Genomic DNA, 11,525 nt, shown 5'->3' with positions numbered 1-11,525 from the left:
ACGTTTCCTGGAAACCTCTTCCTCTCCACCCAAACTGGTTACCATCCTGGTACTCCTTATCTTAGAACTCCTTATCTTCTCCTACTACAGACCAGCTCACAGACTCTGCTCCTCTGGAGCCAGGTTACCACTGTGCCCTGATCTCGTCTATCTCGCCACCGACCCGTTTCCCACATTCTCCCCCTAGCCGGGAACTCCCTCCCACTCCATAAACGCCAGACCACCACTGACTCTACCTTCAAAACATTACTAAGGTCGCATGTCCTCCAAGGGGGCTTAATTGGGGAATTGAGGTCACACCTTCTCCAAGAGGCCTTCCCCAATTAAGCCCTCTTTTCCCCTGCTGGCTCTCCCTTCCGTGTCAACTGTGCACTTCGATCTGTGACCTTTGGACATTTGATATTTATTCCACAACACTTATGTACATATCTTTATATATTATAAATTACTTATTTATTTATATTATTGTCTCTCTCCCCCTCTAGACTATAAACTCATTATGGGCAGGCGATGTGTCTGCTAATTCTGTTTTATTGTACTCTCCCAAGAGCTCAGAACAGTGCTCGTGCTCTGAATATAGTAAGTACTCAGTAAATACCACTGATTGGCTGGTTGATTCCCAATCAAACCCTGTCTTCTCCATTGCTTTCTCGTCACTGTAGATAGCACCATCATCCTCCCTGTCTCACAAGTCTGTAACCAGGGACTGTATCTGTTTATTGCTATACTGTATTCTCACAAGCACTTAGTACAGTGTTCTTAACACAGTAATCGCTCAATAAATATGATTGAATGAATGAACCTTGGCATTATCCTTGACTCATTTCTCTCATTCAACCCATATATTCAATCTGTCACCAAATCTTGTAGGTTCAACCTTCACAACATCGCTAAAATCTGCCCTTTCCTCTCCAACCAAACTTCTACTGTGCTGATCCAATTGCTGCCTGACAACTGCATCTGTCTCCTTGCTGATGTACCTGCCTCCTATCTCCGCTTACTCCAGTCCATACTTCACTCTGTTGCCCAGATCATTTTCTACAAAATGATTCATTACATGTATCCCCATTCCTCAAGAACCTCCAGTGGGTGTCCATCCATCTCAGAACAACCAGAAACTCTTTGCCTTCTGCTTTACAATACTCAGTTACCTTGCCCCCTCCTACTTTGCCTCGCTGCTTTCCTCCTACAACCCTACCTGCACACTTCACACCTCTAATACCAACCTACTCACTGTACCCTGATCTCATCTATTTCACCATCAATTTTAAGGCCAAATCCTGCCTTTGGCTTGGAATGCCCTCCTTTTTCATATCTAAGGGATGCTCATTCTACCCACCTTCAAAACATTATTAAAAGCACATCTCCTCCAAGGGGCCTTCCATAACTAAGCCCTCAATTCCTCTTCTCCCACTTCCTTCTGTGTCACTCTTGCACTTGGATTTGCACCCTTTATTCATGCCCCCCTCCCAGCTCCACAGCACCTATTCATTCACTCATTCAATCACATTTATTGAGAGCTTACCGTGTGCAGAGCACTGTACTAAGCGCTTGCAAAGTACAATTCAGCAATAAAGAGAGGCGATGCCTGCTCACAGTGGGCCTATGTAGATATGCATAATTTAGTGAATTATATTAATACCTGTCTACCCCTCTAGTCTGTAAGCTCATCGTGGGCAGAAAACATAACTACCAACTCTCTTGTATCATATTCTCGCAAGTGCCTAGTACAGTGCTCTGCACACAGTAAGCACTCAATAAATAGGATTGATTGTTTGATTGAATGCTAAATTACACACTGCTTCTTGGATCATCTTCCTGAAGCATCACTTGGTCCACAGTTCTCTCTTCAAAACTCTCCATTGAGGCCCTGATGTCTTTCACCACATCACACACAAACTCCTCACTGTCATCTTTAAGACTTCCCACTATTCGGCTCCACTTTTCCTATTTGCTCCCTTTGCCCACTATTCTCCCATTCTGTTGTCTTTGTTCCTTCCAAGCCAACTTCCTAGTTATATCTCACTCTCAACTCTCTCGCCACCACCATTTCACTCACTCTGTTCCCATGGCTTGGAGCTATTCACCTCAGACAGACCACAGCTCTCTCCACAATCAAATCCCTCCTTAAATCTTATCTCCTTCAACAAGATTTTCCTGAGTATTTTCCCAACACTCTGAGTCATATTATCCCTTTAGCTGTTTATGGCACTTATGAATTTATTTACACCCTCTTTAGGACTCCTGTGTACATGTTCACTCAGTTTATTTATTTTGGTAATTCTGTAAATATTTTTGTTTGTTTTCACCACTGGAGTTAAGCTACTTGTGGGGAGGGAATGCGTCACTTGGTTATTTTAGAATTACCAAATGATTAGTACAGTGCACCATATTTGGTGGATTCTCAGTAAAAATTACTAAAATTATTACTACTAGTTGGTGCTTTGGGAAACTACTAGTTATGTAGGATCTATAGTCTTTTTTCTCAAGCAGCTCATAGGCTACGTAGAGACACAAGATTTGTTCACACATTCATTGAAAAAAATGAACTTGTAGAAGATACAGAAAGAAATGGTTCTTCTCAAGCCAACTCACTCATTGTGCATTGTTCTTGCTGACCTCTTGCTCACACCCTCCCTCCTGCCTGGAACTTCTTCCCACTTCACAGCTGACAGATCATAGCTCTCCTCATCATCATAACCCTTCACACCTCCTCCAGGGTCTTTCTCCGATTGACTGCTAATCTTCCAGTTTATAATCCGAACTGCCAAGTCTGCACTTTTAAAGTGGTATTTGTTAAGCACTTACTATGTGCCAGGCACTGCACTAAGTCCTAGGGTAGATATAAGATAATCAGGTTGGACACAGTCCATGTCCCATATGGGATTCACTATCTTAATCTACATTTTACAGATGAGGTAACTGAGGCACAGAGAAGTGAAGTGACTTGCCCAAGGTCACAGAGCAGACAAGTGGCAGAACAGGGATTAGAACCAAGGTCTTTTGACTCTGAGGCCCATGCTACTAGACCACACTGATCCACCTTGCACTTATGTACTCTTAATTCCCTGTAGCACCTAGGTACCTACTTTAGGCTCTGTTACTTCCTCTTATCTGTATATGTCTGTCTCCTCCACTAGATTGTCAGCTTCCTGGAGGCAGGGATCATGTCTACTAATTCCATTTTAATCTCCCAAGTGCTTAGTTTGGTGCTCTGAACAGAGTCATCACTCAACAAATACTACTAATTGATTAAGTGATTGTAGTAGGGACAAGTGATGATGAAGCTCATTTGTGAATGATAAATCCAGTTGGTGCTGCCAAGGGCAAATTCTTCTACTATGGCCACCTCCAAAATGCTTCCTTTGGGAGGAAAAAGGACTCAGTCTTCTCATACAAAGATTTCTCGTGGGGTCCCTAAGTCTGGAATGACTTTTGACTCTAATTTCTTTTTAGCTGCTGTTTACTTGAATGGCGAAGCAGAGAGGTGCACTAGGCAGAGGGCAGGTGCTGAGAAAGGGGCAGGTCTTAGGCAGTTTTTCATGTGGTAACTCTTTGATGAGGACCCTGACCAGCATCTTAAAGTTGCATCCCCTCAAATAGTTTCCAGGTCACCACAGTGTGGAAGGCCTCAGAGAGGGCAGAGGCATCACAGCTATGATCGAAGAAGCATGACCCAGAGAACGGAAGACTCTGGAAGCATACAAAATGTGACCTTCTTGTCGGTCATTTGTTAGTCTTTTCATCCATGTTGGGCCATGTAAAACACTGTCCTCGGATCAGTGCTCGTGAGACAAAACACGTTGAACTCTCCCCACCTGCAAAGCCTTATTGAAAGGCACATCTCCTCCAAGAGGCCTTCCCCGAGTAAACCCTCCTTTCTTCTTCTTCTACTCTTTTGTGCGTCACCCTAACTTGGTCCCTTTATTCATCCCCCTCCCAGACCCACAGCATTTATGTACATATCTGTAATTTATTTATGTATATTAATGTCTGTCTCCCCCTCTAGACTGTAAGCTCGTTGTGGGCAGGGAATATGTGTTTACTGTTATACTGTACTCTCCCTAGTGCATAGTACAGTGCTCTGCACATAGTAAGTACTCAATAAATACAATTGAATGAATGACTGAATCAACTCTAGGGTCTCTCCTAAACTAGTACACTGTCAATCAATCAATTTACCGTGTGCTGAGCACACTGAACTAAGCATTTAAACATTAATTAATAATTATGGTACTTGTTAAGTGCTTACTGTGTGCCAAATATGTTCTAAGCACTGGGCTAGATAAAAGTTTATCAGGTTGAACACAGTCCCTGTACCACTTTGGGCTCACAGTCTAAGTGAGAGGGAGTAGGATTTAATCCCCATTTTACAGTTGAGGTAACTGAGGAACAGAGAAGATAAGTGACCTGCAGAGCCAGGATTAAGAACACAGGTCCTCTGACTCCCAAACTTATGCTCTTTCCACTAGGCCATGTTGTCTCGACTGTACTTGGGAAAGTACAGTACAATAATAATAATAATAATGTTGGTATTTGTTAAGCACTTACTATGTGCAGAGCACTGTTCTAAGCGCTGGGGGAGATACAGGGTGATCAGGTTGTCCCACGTGGGGCTCACAGTTTTAATCCCCATTTTACAGATGAGGTAACTGAGGTACAGAGAAGTTAAGTGACTTGCCCAAAGTCACACAGCTGACAAGCAGCGGAGCCAGGATTTGAACCCATGATCTCTGACTCCCAAGCCCGTGCTCTTTCCACTGAGCCACACTGCTTCTCCTGTTCTCAAGAAGCTTATAATATAGAGGAAACTGGAAAACATTATCAGAATCTCTGCTGTTCTAACAATTAATTATTCAAAACAAGGCAGGTTTGGAGTATCAAAACAAAAGTTTGGATAACTGAATCAAGTTGAGTTGGGTATGTACCTGTCTGTATTAGGTAAAAAATTTTGTTTGATTTCCAAAGATTCAAAGATCTGAATAACCCTTGGTTCCAATTAGTTAATAAAATCAAATTTCTACTGTGTTAGGAGTTAGGTAAATACCCCTTATTTTCAATGGTTAACATTTGTGATTTTAAAAGACTCTTAATAAGTGATGTATTTTAACCAAGGAATTTGAGAGACAGATGCTCACACAGTATAGTTTACACATTTTAGGTTGTTAAAAGCTTTTGAAATGTCTTAAATGTTAACAGAGCAAATGCAGTCTTTGGACAATTGTGGGAGCTATTAGCTGAATAGATCATCTAATAAGTGCATTGTTTCTCAAATGTCTAAATTATGTGGCAGCAATGCTTAATGTCTATCAAACTCTTTCTAATAACATTTAGGGCAAACGCGTTTTACATTCTTTATATGGGAGTTCTTGAAATGTATATTTTTTAGAAGAGTAAGTAACAGTGTTGTTGGGAACATAGGGAAAACTAATTACCGGAAGGTTTCTGTTAAAACAGAGTCCATTACACTGAAGTTTTATAGTCATGGAAATATCATCACAGTTGCAGAATTTGTTTTGTGCTCCCGTAGTAATCACAAAATATATTTCTGTATTGTTGGATCAGGATATTTCCACAGGGATGTCCCTCCAGGCACTTCAAACTCACCATGTCCACAACTGAACTCTTTATCTTCTTTCCCAAATCCTCTCCTTGACCTGACTTTCCCTTCACAGTTGACCACACCACAGTCACCCCTGTCTCTCAAGCACATAACTAGGGCATTATCCTTGACTTTTTCCTCTCTTTCAAACCCAGTATTTAGTTTGTTGCCAAATCCTAGAATTCAAGAAACAGTTTTGCCTAGTGGATAGAGCATGGGCCTGAGAGTCAGAATGACCTGGGTTCTAATGCTGCCTCTACCACTTGTCTGCTGGGAGACCTTAGACAAGTCATTTAACTTCTCTGTGGCTCAGTTATCTCATCTGGAAAGTGGGGACTTCAGACTGTGAGCCTCACGTGGGAGAAAGGCTGTGTCCAACCCAATTCACTTGTAGATACCTCAGAACTGAGTACAGTGTCTGGCACATAGTAAATTCTTAACAAATACCATTTTAAGAGTTCTGTTAATTCTTCCTCCACAACATTTCCAGAATCAACTCAACTAAACCTCCTTGCCTCCAGTCTCTCTCCTCTCCATTCCTTCTTCACTATGCTGCCTAGATCACTTTCTAAAGCATCATTCTATGCACATCTCCTTACTCCTCAAGAAATGCCAATGTTTGTTTGTTTTGATATTTGATAAGTGCTTACTATGTTCCAAGTGATGTACTAAGCATGGGGGTGGATTGAAGCTAATCAGGTTGGACACAGTTCCTGTCCCACATGGGGTTCATAGTCTAAGTAGAAGAGAGTAGGATTTAATCTCTATTTTACAGATGAGGTAACTGAGGCACAGAGAAGATAAGTGACTTGCCCAAAGTCACCCAGCAGACAATTGGCAGAGGTGGGATTAGAATCCAGTTTCTTTTGACTCCCAGGCCAGTGCTCTATCCACTAGTCCATGTTGCTCCTCCAATCAAACATAAAGCCAGGCTGAGTAACTTTTCAATTTTCAGCTTTGAGGGATGGAACATTTTTTTCCCCCTATTGTTCCTTCTTTTCTTCAAACTCCTTTTTCTCCCCTTTGCTCCAAAGCAAGTCCGGCTTAACTCCGTGGAAAGAGGGATGGAGGCATGGGTGGGACAGGGAGGCTGATTCGAGGAGGGGGTCATTACTGGAGGGATTTATGAGGAGTGAATACAATGCGGGGAAGCGGCTGGATTCCTGGGGTGCAGAACTGTTTGAGGAGTGCACGTTTGGGCCAAATTTGGGCCATGAGACCCCATTACAGTCCCACCTGGTCTAATCCAGCACCTTAGTTGTTGCCTCATCATTCACTAGGCTCTTTGGCTACCAAGCCCATTGCTGCTCCCTGACCCCCACTCGCCTCAAATCTGGCAACCGTGCTGTTTCAGGGGCGACAGAGGGGCCGCTGGCCTGCCGGCTCCTCCCTCCTCTTCTTCTCTCCTTCTCCCTTGCTTCCTGCTGCCACACTGCTGCCTCTGCTGATGTTAATAATAATAATAATGATGGTATTTGTTAAGCACTTACTATGTGCCAACCACTGTTCTAAGCACTGGGTTAGATACAAGGTAATCAGGCTGTCCCACGTGGGACAGGGATTAAGATTGTGAGCCTCACATGGGACAACCTGATTACCCTGTATCTACCCCAGTGCTTAGAACAGTGCTCTGCACATAGTAAGTGCTTAACAAATACCAACATTATTATTAATCCCCATTTTACAGATGAGGTGATTAAGGCAAAGAGAAGTTAAGTGACTTGCCCAAAGCCACACAGCTGATGTGGCAGAGCTGGGAATAGAACCCATGACTTCTGACTCCCAAGCCTGTGCTCTTTCCACTAAGCCAAGCTGTTTCTCCAAGCTGTGGGTGGCAAGGGAGCAGGGGGTGGCCTGTTTTTTCTAAGTAGGCCAGAGTAGGATTTAATCCCCATTTAATAATAATGTTGGTATTTGTTAAGTGCTTACTATGTGCCGAGCACTGTTCTAAGCGCTGGGGTAGACACAGGGCATTCAGGTTGTCCCACGTGGGGCTCACAGTCTTAATCCCCATTTTACAGATGAGGTAACTGAGGCAGCGAGAAGTCAAGTGACCTGCCCAAAGTCACATAGCTGACAAGTGGCCGAGCCGGGATTCGAACCCATGACCTCTGACTCCAAAGCCCGTGCTCTTTCCACTGAGCCACGCTGCAAACTGAGGCATAGAGAAGCTAAGTGACTTGTCCAAGTCAAACAGGAGACAGATAGTGGAGCTGGGATTAGAACCCAGGTCCTCTGATTCCAGGCCTGTGCTCTTTCCGTTAGGTCATACTGCTCTCCACAGTTGCCCATTCCTCTCTGTACTGAACTGAAACTCCCATTTCCCATGTTTAAGACTTTCAGTCAGCTCTCTCTCCATGATTTCTCTTTGGTCTTTTCCCACTACATTCTAGCTTGCATACTCGATTCTTTTGAAGTTAACCTCCGCCCTGAGCCTCATCTCATCTCTCCTGCTTCAAATTCTTGGACACAGCCTTCCTCTGCCTGGAACTCCTTCCCCCTTCACATCCTTTCCCTTTCACAGATTGTGGCTCTTCCATCTTCAAAGCCCTTCTGAAATCACATTTTTCTAGGAGCCCTGCCCTGATTAATGTCTCATCTTTCTACCTTATACCTCCCCTACTGTGACTTCAATACTTCCGCATCATTCAACCACTTGCATACTCAACTCCCTGTAGTATATATGTGCATATTTTTATTCTCCATTTCTTCTTCCTGCCTGTAAATTATTTTAGTGTTTGATCTCCTCCCCTAGATTATAAACTTTTTGGGGATTGGGATCATCCCCATGAATTCTACTGCATTTTTCTTAAGTGTTTAATGCAGTATTCTGCACTCATTAGGGTCTCAATAAATTCTGTGGATTGTTTGACTGATTTTTAGAAAATCGGAATGTGTCTGTTTATTGTTATATTGTACTCTCCCAAGCATTTAATACAGTGCTTTGCACACAGTAAACACTCAATAAATATGAATGAATGAACATAACTTAATAAATTCAAGTGTTTTTAAAGTCTTATTTAAAAAAAGTTGTCTACCTATATATGCATATAGTATGGAGAAATCAGCCAGTGGTATTTATTGAGCACTTACTGTGTGAAGAACACTGTACTAAGAACTTGGAAGAGTACAATATACAGAATTAGTAGACACTTTCCCTGCCCACAACGGGCTTATGGTTTACAGGAAGCAAGATGTAGTGCAACAGGCACATTACTGCGAGTCAGAGAATGCAGTTTCTTGCTCTCCCTCTGCCACGGGTCTTCTGGCAAAACTTCTTTGTGCCTCAGTTTTCTCATCTGTAAAATGGAAATAATAAATAACCCAACTAGCTTTCAAGTTTGAGAGCCTCAAAATGCAGGTCAAGAAAACTGTTGATTCCAAAGTGGGAGGAAAAGCAAGTGACTCAGAAGATTCTTTGAAATATTAGTTCTGGACTCCAGAAACTTGGAAACCTGCCCTAATCTTGGCTGTATAACAGGGAGCAGTCATTATGGATGAATGTCCCAAAGAAGTTCTTGGGCTTAGCGTAACACCAGCACTCAATCACTCAATGGCATTTATTGAGTGCTTACTGTTTGCAGAGCACTGTACTGAGCACCTGGGAGAGTACAATATAACAGAATTAGTAGACACTTTCCCTGCCCACAATGAGCTTAAGATCTACAGGAAGCAAGATGTAGTACAACAAGCACATTATTGAGACAACAATTTAGCAGAGTAAAATTAGACTAATAGAAATTAAATCAGACTCAAATTTGACTATTAGATTATTTCATACATCTGTGAAAGTCATAGACATTACTGAAATGACTATAACAACTCAGAACTAAGTAGATAAGGGTAAGCTCGTTGTGGGCAGGAAATGTGTCTACTAACTCTGTAATATTGTACTCTCCCAACTGCTCAGTATGCACAGTAAGCACTCAATAAATATGATTGATTGATTGATTGAGAGGATACTTTCTGCCCCTCTCAGTGGTCCAGCAAAGGCATGTCTTAGCCTCAATATGATGAGGAAACTGGCCTGATTTTTGCCCAATCATCAACAAATCTGCTTTTGACTTGAGAGGGTGACAGATAATAATAATGGTGGTATTTGTTACACGCTTACTATGTGCCAAGCACTGTTCTAAGCGCTGGGGTAGATACAGGGGGTGTCCCACGGGGGGCTCACAGTCATAATCCCCATTTTACAGATGAGGTAACTGAGACACAGAGAAGTTAAGTGACTTGCCCAGAGTCACACAGCTGATGAGTGGCAGAGCCAGGATTAGAACTCACGACCTCTGACTCCCAAGTCTGTGCTCTTTCTACTAAGCCAAGCTGCTTCTCTAGATCTGACAGATCTGTTCAGATTCAGGAGAAGGGACTCAGATCTACCTCTTGGAAATGGGGTTGAAGATGACCCAGGACCGATATGGGTCATTCAGCTCATCATCCTGGTGTCTTGCACTAGAAAGATGGGAGATGAATTATACTGAGCTTTAAAGATGATCACGGGGACTTGCAAGTAAATACAGCTTTAATTGTCTGAGCAATATAACTGAAAAGCAGAATGGCTTAGTGAGTGGAGCATGGGCCTGGGAGTCAGAAGCTCCACCGCTTGCACGCTCTGTGACTTTGGCAAATCACTTAACCTCTTTGTGCCTCAGTTACCTAATATGTAAAATGAGAATTAAGACTGCAATCTTCATATGGGACAGGAATTATGTCCAACTTGAATAGCTTTTATCCACCCAGCACCCAGTATCTGGCATAAAGTAAGCATTTAACAAATAACCACAATTATTGTTATTATTATTATTGGGAATCAGAGCAATTAAAATGCTTTAACTTTGAAAAAATAATTTGTTTATCTCTAATTACAAGTAGTTCTTAATGATGTCAAAGCCAGAAATAGGCTCAACCTTTTTTTCTCCCAGGAAATATCTGTGAGAGAAGGCTTAGCATCAGTGACTGAGAGAAGGCTTAGCGCCTCTAGAAAAGGATCACTTGTCGCCCCGAGGGAAAGAGAAATGGCAGTAGCTTCAACTCAAGCTATCAAAGAGATGACAACGATGATGGTGATGATTATGGAGTCTCCTGTTGAAAAACGAGACAAACACTTCTAATGTCTTGCCAAATGTGTGCAATGGAGTTTCCTGTTGAGTTTAAGGCAGAGAATCACCTGCACAGAAGAACTAGTTATAATGCTTGTGGTTTCCATGAAGCCACTCACCCTTCCCTCATCCCCAATGGTCACATTCTCACTGAAGCATGGAGTGCAGCAAGTAAACAGGAGGATGGGGGCACGTAGGCGTGGCTCAGTGGAAAGAGCATGGGCTTTGGAGTCAGAGGTCATGAGTTCGAATCCCAGCTCCGCCACTTGTCAGCTGTGTGACTGTGAGCAAGTCACTTCACTTCTCTGTGTCTCAGTTCCCTCATCTATAAAATGGGGATGAAGACTGTGAGCCCCACGTGGGACAAGCTGATTCCCCTGTGTCTACCCCAGCGCTTAGAACAGTGCTCTGCACATAGTAAGCGCTTAACAAATACCAACATTATTACGTAGAGGCGCAGGCTGGAAGAGCATGGCTGGCAGCACATGGGCCACGTGAAGGGCAGAACGGGGTTATCATGCAGCACCTAAAGCTGCCTTGCGTCTCGTCTGCAACTCCTTTGCTGCAGTAGTGTGATGCAGCCACGCACTCTTCAGTCTTTTAAGGACAAGCACCTCAAAAGAAGGAGTTGGCAAGTTAGGTATCTCCAAGTTAATGTGTATGGGGGGAAATATGTTGGAGTGATTGTACTTGGCTTATAAAGATATGTTGGTGTTTACTAAGCCAGAAACCTGGAGCCTTGGACTATTCACCCTGAAAGTGATGCTTTCCCCTCTTAATCAACAACATTTTCTCTTTTGTCTCCTTGCGGACAAGTGCCC

This window comes from Ornithorhynchus anatinus, chromosome 4, assembly GCF_004115215.2.
Source record: "Ornithorhynchus anatinus isolate Pmale09 chromosome 4, mOrnAna1.pri.v4, whole genome shotgun sequence".
NCBI lineage: Eukaryota > Metazoa > Chordata > Mammalia > Monotremata > Ornithorhynchidae > Ornithorhynchus > Ornithorhynchus anatinus.
Note: the sequence above shows the minus strand (reverse complement) of the source record.